This window comes from Anarrhichthys ocellatus, unplaced genomic scaffold (genome assembly GCF_004355925.1).
Source record: "Anarrhichthys ocellatus isolate YVR2014 unplaced genomic scaffold, GSC_Weel_1.0 scaffold81, whole genome shotgun sequence".
NCBI lineage: Eukaryota > Metazoa > Chordata > Actinopteri > Perciformes > Anarhichadidae > Anarrhichthys > Anarrhichthys ocellatus.
Window position 1 is genome coordinate 1612055 of NW_022280111.1, and position 10714 is coordinate 1622768.

The following is a 10714-nucleotide window of genomic DNA, read 5'->3' on the forward strand; positions in this document are numbered from 1 at the left end:
TGTGTGTGTGTGTGTGTGTGTTCGTCTGTGTGTGTGTGTGTGTGTGTGTTCGTGTGTGCGCTTCCTGCAGGTTTGAAAAGTCAACATCAAACCTCGACCTCCCAAAGCCTCCGAGCAGGAGAAAGAAGACGCTGCCAAGATGTTCAGCACCAAAAGGTCAGCACAATGTCACTTTTGATCTATTCTTATCCACTCAAAAAAAAAAAAAGCCCGGCAGAAATCTCAGGGAATTTTAAAATGTCTTCTGCTGATAATTGCTGACATTTCTGGTCAGCTATGTTCCATTGATGACTTTGGATTCCAAAAGACATTGATGTGAAGAAAGGTGATGGTTGATTTCAGGTCACAACAAACAAATCATTCCATTTAGTTTAGTGTAAAATCTGTGAATTATTCTCTGTTGATATTTTCAGCTACCGCATTTCTAATTAGGTAGAGCCCAGAGAACCTTTTGAGCTGAAGTTTAAATACTCTCACAGCCTTTGTAGGACGTTTAGGAAACCCGGTTCTCAGTCTTTCCCAGCTTGTGTGTACATTCTGTATTTTTAATGGGACTCGCGGTAGCGTACGTACGTACGTACATCATTAATCACTTGACTGCAAGGTTGTAAGTGGTCACGTTGCTTAGCCAGTGTGTGTACGGTGGGTTAGGTGGATCAAAACAAAGTGCGTTTGGTTGTTTCTTTGATGTGAACCGGCTCACAGCTCGGGTTTGGTTTGTATTTAATTATCTTCAGCACTGGATACATCACTGAGAACAGCCCATTTATTCTACCATTGAAAACGCAAGTGAATTTCTCTTGAATAATCAATTCCATGACTTCTGAAAGAACTGTACGTTTTTAATCAATACGGTTATAATGTGCAGTCTTATTACCTTAGAAGCTCATTTTGTTTTCCCAGCCTTCAGGTATTTAACCGAGGGAGGTCCTGTGCAGAAACTACTGCTTGTGTGACTGTAGTTTTTCAACAGGAAATGTTAAATGTATGTGTCCACAGCCCAAACTGTTTATTTTTTAATTTATTCAGATATATTTTGAAGTCTAGTGTTTATTAGACTCCTTGTATATGACAGTTGAAATCGACTGTAGTTTAGGCAAACTTTTCTGCCTAAAACCTGGTATGAAAATACACACAAAATACGTCGGGGTGATGTCTTTTTCAGAAACTCAAAAGCATAAGAAATTAAAAGTAAGGATTAAACTGTGCGTTTGTCTGCTCTAACGTAAGCTTCAAATGTTAGCATGTCTGGCTAACTATCTTACAAGCAACAGTGGTAACACTAGGGTTATTTTCCAAGACCAAGAATCAGGCTACATTATTATTATTACAATATAATGATATCAAATAAATAGTGCACAGTGGATGTGCCATCTATTTGCCCACTGCGTGAAAGCTGGTCGTGGATGCTACTATATCAGAATGTAGGGCAGCATTAGCAGGTCTGTCCTGCTCTTTATTGGATTGGGTGAGGTTTACACAACGACAACCCCATACAAACTCTATCCCAGATAGAGTTGCATACCAAAAGACTGTAAACCGTTAGTCCACATTTTCAAAGTAGTTCTGATAGTTTTGCAACTGATCATTACAAGATCAGCTTACATTTGACCTTGTGTCTTCAAGCACACACACACACACACACACGCACACACACGCACGCACACAGGGTTGACATCTGCAGCTAAGCCGAAACGGCTTCATGTTGATGGCAGAAGAATCCACAGTGTATAATCCACACACACATCACCGCTGTGTTAATGCACAGGCTTACCGGGGCTCACGGTGTGTGTGTGCATGTATGTATGTATGTATGCATGTATGTATGTATATAGAATCATGAGTGAGTGCTGATGCATTATTCCATGCAAATTAAGCGTGGCTGATGTTTGTGCAGGATGGACGGTGAAATAGTTGAGTTGGTGCTTCGGGGGGGGGCCTAGAAAGCCCCGGGGCTCATGGTTCTTCAATGCGGCCTTGCACACTGTGAGATTGATAGACTAACATCCACCGCTCCAATCCTGATTTGGCCAAGATATTGACTGCTCCTTTGGCCACACTGTGGTAGTCTTATATGGTCGTCACTTCATAAATAAGCCACATGAGGCTTATTGTAGATATTTGTTGTCTGTCCAGGACAAGATATCCACAAAAAGAATAGGGTAAGGAACGTGTTCTGTTGTGAGAAAGCGGGGTATATGAGGAGGTTGAGGTATCATAATGTGTGTGTGTGTGAGTGAGAGATATTGTGGTACTGTGGGTGAGAAGATGATTAAACCAAGCCAGCTCTCCATCTTCAGGGAGCTGTGTCAGCACAGGCGATGACACGAATATGCTCAAAATGACTATAATAGGTTGCCATCTTCAAATTCAAAGACTCTAAAAGCTCATTCACCGTTTCTGCTGAATGTGGAACAAAGCGGTTTTTTTGTTGTTTTCGTCTCCCCCCTAAACTGCTGAATGAAACATAAAGCGGGCGAGGAAATCTGTGTAGCTGTCGGGGATCGCTATGTGCTGCAGTGGCTTTATTATCTGTGGGTTTTTAAAATTGGCTCTCCTCTTGGGCTCCCTCCAGTCGCCTCAAATCACACTTGCATACGACACGAGACCCAAATTAAAAGTCTTTCATTAAAATGTAATCAGTCAAATGTCTGAGCATAGCAGCCTAGTTTTGATTTGAATGGAATGGAAGCGTGTGATAATAAATCCAAAGCATTGGCACGTCTTTGTGCTTCTCACTTTTTCTGTTTAGTGCTCTCTCCTCTGCTGAGCCGCCTCACCATAATGGATAAACGGAGAGCGCGCGCATCCACAGCGTGATTGTTTGTGTGTACGCTCGCTCATTAAAATGGAACTGGAGTGCCGTTAATCTGCGTCTTTCATTCCGCATGAGAACATTTATGAAGTGACGCACCATATCTTTGATTTGGGTTGCAAATTGAAACTTTCTTGTCGGAGACGCTTCTGCCTGCGAGCATAAATCTGCGATTTGTAACTTATTTTTTATTTTCTTGTCTTAAATGTTAGTTGGCTTCTTCGTGGTGGGCGTTGATATTTCTTTTGTTTTGCCTCATCGGTAACAAGTTGCGGTGTATTCCACCACGATTGAAGATTTTATACGATTTAAGAGTTTTTATTTGTGTAAGTCGAATTATGGCAACCTGTACAGCTGTGTCAGTCTCATGCACACTTGCCGCCATTTTTCATGGATGTAGTTAATGTAGATGGTCATGTCGGAAAATGATGTCCCTGTTCTTTATCCCACCTGTAAAGCTTTTATTGGTCCATTTGTTTTTTTCCAACCAGCAGAAATAACAGTGGGCCCAACACCGTACCTATCTGAACAGCTCAATAGATATCTCATCCCTTCCTCCCACAACCAACAGTCACTCAACTGCTTTGTTTAGTAATACAAGCGGTTGCAAACTCTGTTAAGCCACATTATCAAAACCTAATGAAAATGAATGCTCCTCAACTGTCAGATATGATCATCCACTGCACTGTCAAATGTCATGTGCACCATTTTCATCATTACACCAAATATCAACATTTGCCTTCATTTTCACTTCCCAGAAGTTCAAACCGTGGGATGTTTACAACCGCCGAAGTTCCAAAAAATTGATGCATTGTAAGTAAACAGGTTATTCCCTTCACACTGCTGACTGGAGGCAGTTTTGGAGCAGCTCCTTCACAGGTCTTTCAAGGTTTGTTCGATGCCTAGTTTTTCTCCCAGCCAAAAGGTTTCATACATGGCTCCTGGCTTCTTATTTTGTGGACCAGTGTGGGAGGATAAGACCTAGAGGAATGTTGTCACCATGTTGTTAACTCTTGACTTGTTACTATTCTACGTGCCATCTAAACAGATAGCAGTAACTGTACTGCTTGTGGTTCATGTTCTGTGACACTACTTGTTCAGCTTCCACCTGGAATGTTGCGGACGTCGTCTAACTCCACCACGCGACACAGCCTCAGTCCGACCCAGATGAAGTCACTCAGCGCTGTCTTCCCGGGCTGTGGAGGTGTTTGCTCGGATGGCTGTTGCAGAAAGTAATTTGGTTTCCGCCCGTGGTTGTCAGCTGTGCGGGGTCATCAATACAAAGTAGTTCCTCCCAGCTGTTTTTTTGGAAACTTACCCGGACAGGAACAGGAAATGACTGTCGCGCCGGCAGCGGCTCAGACGGAGATCAAGGTGCGAAGGTGTCTCAACCGTAGCCAGTAATTGCCCTCAGTGGGAGCTGTAATGAAATTACCACAATATGAGTTGGACCCATTAGCGATAAAATGGTGGACCTGACCTCGCCCAAATCTCTCCACAGCTTTTCCCACATTTGATCTGACGGAGTTAATGTTTAATGTAGCCTGACTGCGATGCGGGATGCCCCATTATAGTGACACTGTGGAAAGGTGCCTTCTTGTGTCCGCTGATACTTTCTCCCTCCGCTTCAGTGGGTGACTCATCACAAACAATCCAAAACAGCAAAGAAAGTAAACGCCTGTATCCCTGCCTGCACCTCTGCCCTCATCTTTAAAGCCATCAATGTGTCACATATTTAGTATTGTAGTGAAGCTTCTGATGGCAAGCAAGTAATTACAGTCTTAACAAAATATCAGATCCGACATTGACCCCCCCACGTCTCCCGACCTTCATAAGGAGTAATTGGATATCTGACTGTCTGTAGCTCTGAGCTGGTGATCGACATCAATGGGCTTGCACTTGATTACTTATGCATGCAGGGGGAAGAGAATGGTGTCTGGGGGGGGCAGGCAGAGTGCATGCTAGGATGTGTTAACCCCCTGCGAGGGGCCTGCTGATCCAATCATGATGAACAGGCTGTCACACCGACGCCGCACGCCGACTCTCCTTGGGCCGACCTTGAAGGGTTTGCAACAGCGTCGCTGCAACTCATTCAAAGATGAACTCTCTTGCACTTTGAGGACTTGGTAATGTAATAAACATTAGGTTGGGCTCTACATGATTGATTTTAGTTGAATACCAAGCAAGTTTCTGCATTGGATTATGGTGTATACTTGGCCACAGATGGTAGTTTGTGAGCGGCTGGCAGATGTCCATTATAATAACATGACACCTCAAAAACCCCGGTCAGTATTTTGACCATCTTTTGTACAGCAGTGCACAAGGTACTAATAAACAGTAGCAACAGTACCTTTAGATTGTACTACAGAGAAACTCTAGCTCATACAACCTCGGACGGATTCCTAGGAAAGCGGCGACTTCACAAAAAGGACAAAGAACGGGACAAAGAACACAAGTAGTCAGATGATATAAAAAATTGTGTACAAACATGTAGATTAGTCATACTTTTCGTTAAATGAGAAAACAAAACTGTCCATTAATAACATCAATTCCTTATTCAACGTTCTACTACAACACTGTACTTGCCACAGTTGGTTTCCACTTATTATCCAACGTATGAAATCACTTCCAATTTGACATAATGCCCTATATTTACTGTCCGCCATTTTATTTGAATGTCTGAAATATTTGCTCTGGAATCTATGCACCATGTAGTGCCTGCAAACGTTTGTAGAGTGAAACAAAAAAGTAGCACGTGTTGCATAGACATTCTGCTGACAACGTGACAATGACATATGTCACATGATGCAAACTGGTGATGATTCAACTGTCCGAAATCACAATTTAATGCTGACTGTAGACCTCTTTATTGCCATCCTATTGCTGGGACAACAGCTTTGGTCCAAGTTTACTTCCTGTCAGCTACTGCATTAGCAAACATTGCAGCAGGATGCACAGAGGGGCCCATTTAGAACGTTAATGTTGTCAAGTTTGAAAAGGTCTTCAGAGTAAACTGTTGAGTGACTGTAGGTAATGGTGAACGAAGGAGTGACACAGCACATTGGGTGTTTTCCTTTAGGATTTGTTTTAATTTAAGTGATAAATAAAAAAATATATTCGACCCAATTTGTAATAAAGCTGCTGAATTGATAACCGACTGCAAACACACCTGAATCAATACGTGATGACGTTTACTGCACCTGTGGTAAGTGACCATAACTAGACACACATTGATGATGGATGGATGGATAGATAGGAACACTCGGATGTGGTCTCAATCAAGGTACTGTCAGTGCAGCTATGGTGGTGGTTAACGTCAAAGGTAGTTGTCGGGTTTTGGTGTCGGACCTTAATTGATAAAAGAGCAAGTGCCTCTCTCTAGACTCCCCATTCAGCTCAGTTGTTCAACAATCAAATGATGAGGAATCCGTCAGAGAAGAGCCTCAGACGAACATGGATCAGAATGCACTGCAGCTCCAAGACGTGTCGTCTTTTGTGTAAGCCAGAGCGAAAGAGGAAGAACTAATTAATACCTCTCTTTGAGTATTACCATCTTCACCAATATGCAAAAACACATGAATACAAAACCCATTCTGTTGGACAAAGACATTGAGATGGAGGAAATCATGCAGTGAAGTACAAGTCAATGGGTGGGGGGAGGAGAGAGTCTGGTCACACTAAACACTGTATCATAAATAACATCATAACTGTATGCAGGCCTTTAGATGGCCTCTGTGTGTGTGCTGCTGGAGCCTCTTTTCTTATTGGAGCCAGCAAAAACAATGTGGATCTAATCAGTCTCACGGTCTGTACCGCCACCACTTAGTTCATCGATGCAGACGTCTGCAGCTTTTTGATCAAGCAGACTTGGATGCAGCAGGTCCTGGACATAGGAAGTCCCCGCATCAGTAATGGAGCCGGAGGACCACTAAAACTCTGCAGGAAGGCGATGAGGAGAGGGCTTTCTGCTGACTCTGGAAAGAGGGAGGTATCAAATGTCAAGGGATGCATTAATTCCACTGTTTCTTTCATGAGCCTAAGCAGAGCAAGACTGGATAAATAAGCAGGAAAAGGTTTTGCACGTGTCAGTGTTTGTGCACCGCATTTATATTTATATATTTATATATGCTCTCAGAAAAGCCAGATGTCATTGAAATCCCATCTTTTCATTGAATGTTGACATTAAATGTGTTGATTCATCCGCTCTCACTGCACGATGTTCAGTCTAACTTCTCTTATTGATCGAGGGGCAGTCGACTCAACCACTCTATTGATTTTGCGTGCTATTTAAAGGAGATTTTGTTGGTCGATAATCAGTGGCCAGAGATAAGATCCCAGCTCCCCTCTGTGCGCTCTGACATGCAGGTCACCGGTCGAGCCTTACAGCCCCTGCACTGAACGCCGTCGCAGTCGGTTGGTTTTGTCCATAAGGTTAAGTCTGTTGTTGTGTTTGTGGATGGATGAGGCAAGTCTACAGCTTACTGCAGGTTGTTTGTGGCAGTATTTAAGCCTTAGCCTCGTGTGCTACTTTCTCTCCTCTAATCGCCAGTGGGATAAACACCACTACCATGACAACGGATGTATGTTGTGGCTGTCTGAAACACATTGCCCATTTTAATAAAGTTAAAGCAAAACTGAAAATCGATTGTATCGCAGTCCTACGACAACCTGGTGCCTACATTACCCACAATGCAACGCGATCACCGACAGTTGGGTTGGAGATTTGGCCGTGTTATGCTAGTAGTGACCGTTTTTTTTTTTTTTTTTTTTTTTTTTTTTTTTTTTTTTTTTTTTTTTGAGGAAAGAAGGCTTTATTGAACTAGCGTAATATGCTAATAATAATACATTAGCAACATTGGCATTAATTGGAATTCGTCTTTCTTGCCTCCAGAGGCATACAAATAAATGTTAAATGTTCCGCTTTTTCAACAGCTACTTGCTAACTTTAACGTTGAGTGCTTAGCATCTAGCTTCGTGGGTTTAGCAGAGCTTTTTCCTCCAGTAGGTTTCCTGGGCCCAACAGCCATAATGATAACCTAAAAGATGCTAAACTGTTTGGTAGAGCTCAGGTGTTTGATAATTCTGCGAGGGTTTGACATTACGAGTAACGCCTTTTATATTACTCATAGAGATTAGATCTGTTGTTGATAAGATATTGATTAGTACAACTTCAAACATCACCTAAGCATTTGTATTTCATGTCTGTGATCCTGTATGTGTTCCATGTAGTCTAGAAATGTCATGTAAAGGCCCCTGAGATTCAACAAGTCTCGGGTATTTACGGCAATACAGATGCCATAAATTTACTGCATCTGTATTATCGGGGGCTGTTCCCAGTGCACGCAGCACATATTTGTATTTATTCATAGCATGTACCCAGCATTCTATGCCACTACAATCAAAGTGAGTGGTGTAGCTCCACCCAGAGGACCCATCTCACCTCGTAAACAACATCAATGTAACGGAAACGATAAAAATAGCATAAAGGTCGGGGTGTAACATGCATGTTTCCTCACTCAGTTTCCCACCCTCGCACTTGTCACTTATTTTGATGAGCTATCTGCTACAACCTAAAGGTGTCCACCTCTAACTGGAGGCCGTAAATCTGCAAGAATTAGAAAAGAAATGTGGTTTTGAACAAGTTGTGTCCACTGCTCGCGTGTTTCTCGCTGCTTACTCCTGTTGTTGCTGTGCCCTTTCTGTGCATTAGAGCGACACAACAGCAGACGCCACACGCCCTCCGGACAAGGGTTTAAGTAGATAAACATGCGACTTATAATATAGAACAGATGCCAATCATTTGTTATTTGAATGTGTGAATTGGTGCATGTTGTAGTATTAAGTAGCAGTATTACATTTTATTTATTTTATGGTGGCAGTTCAACTCCTCGTTGGGGAAGCAGAACGAATCGACAGCTATACGTCTCCTCAGGAGACTCAATTATTTGAGTGCAATGTATTGCCTCACACATCCGATCAATGCACAGAGGTTGAATGTCACCTGGTGAAATTGGTGAAAGTGAGCCCCGCAGGCCACGTGCACCAGCTAATGAAATTTTGATGCAGCTTTATTTAGAGCTATATTTTACAGGATTACGTTCCAGGCTCCGTTTCCAACTTCAAAGGCGAGCTCTCACCACAGCTTGGGGGGGGTAGCGAGCCGAGCCGCTCCCCTCAATAGGAAGCTTCCTAACAGTTTTGTGCTTTTTAAATTTTTTTTCTCTCCACCCTTTCTTCCATCATTCAAAAGGCTCCCAATGAACAGTTCTAATCTGAGTCTTTATTTTTCATCCTTCTCCCACTTCGCTCGGTTAATCCACGAAGTGAGATATGCAGTGGATTTGTGTGTGGCTCTCTTGATTTAGATTAGTGCTTTCATCAGTTGTGGCCAGATGAGAGTTACTGGGGTGGGGGGGGTGTTATAGAACTGCCAGCTCTCTCCATTAAAATGGTTCTAGACTGGTGACAGCTTAGCCCCAGAATAAACACTGTTTCTGCAGCACGGATGCATTCATATCCTACGGCTGATGTGAAGGCACGTCAGTGGTTGCATCTGTCGGTTGTCACAATGTGCCGAGTGCATTTAATGGGGCCGCACAACTAATAGTCTCAAGATCACAATCTTGTGCGATGTATTTTGTGTTACCTTCCTGCTGTGTTCGCAGTAGCTGGGAGATGCGTTGCATCAAACCCAGCGCTCCCAATTTCTTGCTCTAAGCTGCATCAACAAAATGACAGGTGTGATGTGTGAGAGACAAGTTAGTAAAATGCAGTGAAAGAAAAAAAAATAGCATAAATACCTGGATTACATAATGTAATGCAGGTTGCATGGCACATTCATGGTCAAGCCAAACTATGGAATTCTACATTAGTAGGGGTGTAAAACTACATTGGTGTTGATACTTATTGTCATCTTTAAGATACGCCTTCATTTTGAAATGCCAATGAAACATCTGTGTCCACCCTTTCCTAAACATTCAAACAGTACTTTAACATGAGAAACTGGGCACTTAATAATGAACAGCAGGAGGTTTGTTTAAAAAACAAAAACGATAACATTTTCAAATCCTGTTTTTTTTTTTTTTTTGTGAGTTGATACAAATGTAACTGATTGTGTTGAATGGGCCTATGATATTGTCTCATATCGATCGCAGGCCCCCGATTTCAACCAATTCAAAAATGTATAACAATGTACTTTGTGATATCTGCAAATATCGTGTTATTGTCCAAATAATCTATATAATCTTGTGTTGTGATGAAGCTTGTAGTTTACATCACCATGCATTGGTCAGCAATGACTTTGTCATGTTTAGTCTAACTGGAGCAGGCTTCTACAGGCTGGAGGTGGGGGAAAAAAGGTTTGCATAACAAAAGCCCTCCAGACAAGGCCTCAGCGTTTCTGGGCACAGACCACATCCAGCTACAAGTGGGCTGTTGTATTCAGTATTTAATTACATGCACACAGTAACATTTAAATAAAATAAAAAAAGCAGATAACAGACTTGATTGTCCTTGCAGTATTTTTGCTTAAAAAAATATAATAACTCCACAATCCATAAACCCCAAGTGTGTAGCACTCCCACTGCTGGTATATGGTAAATGCCCATGTTACGGTCAACCTTCCCCTTTGGCCTCCCGCTGTACCTCCTCATCTCCTTCCCTCTCTCGATTCCTCTCTTTCTCCTCATCCTCCTGCTGGATGGAGGGTTTGCAGTGCCCCAGGAGACTGCTGACCTGGGGTGAACACTGGAGAAGAGTCAAATTAATGCCTTATTTCATTACTCGCATTTAAACACCAGCAGCGGCAGCGCTTCTCAATGTCATCCAGAGGGTAAATGCTGCTCAACCAGAGGGAGGGGGGGGGGGACGGACGACGACGACGACAGCAGCACCATCATC

The 10714-nt window shown here is 42.7% G+C and overlaps 1 long non-coding RNA gene across 1 annotated transcript in view; it reads left to right on the forward strand.

The window, feature by feature from the left end:
- The window catches only part of LOC116398291 (uncharacterized), a 22596-nt gene extending 12993 nt beyond the window's left edge, over positions 1-9603 (forward strand). The window contains exon 2 of the long non-coding RNA XR_004213747.1: positions 71-9603. This is a non-coding gene — a long non-coding RNA (uncharacterized LOC116398291). The remainder of the gene's footprint in view (positions 1-70) is intronic.
- The last annotated feature ends 1111 nt before the right edge of the window (positions 9604-10714 follow it).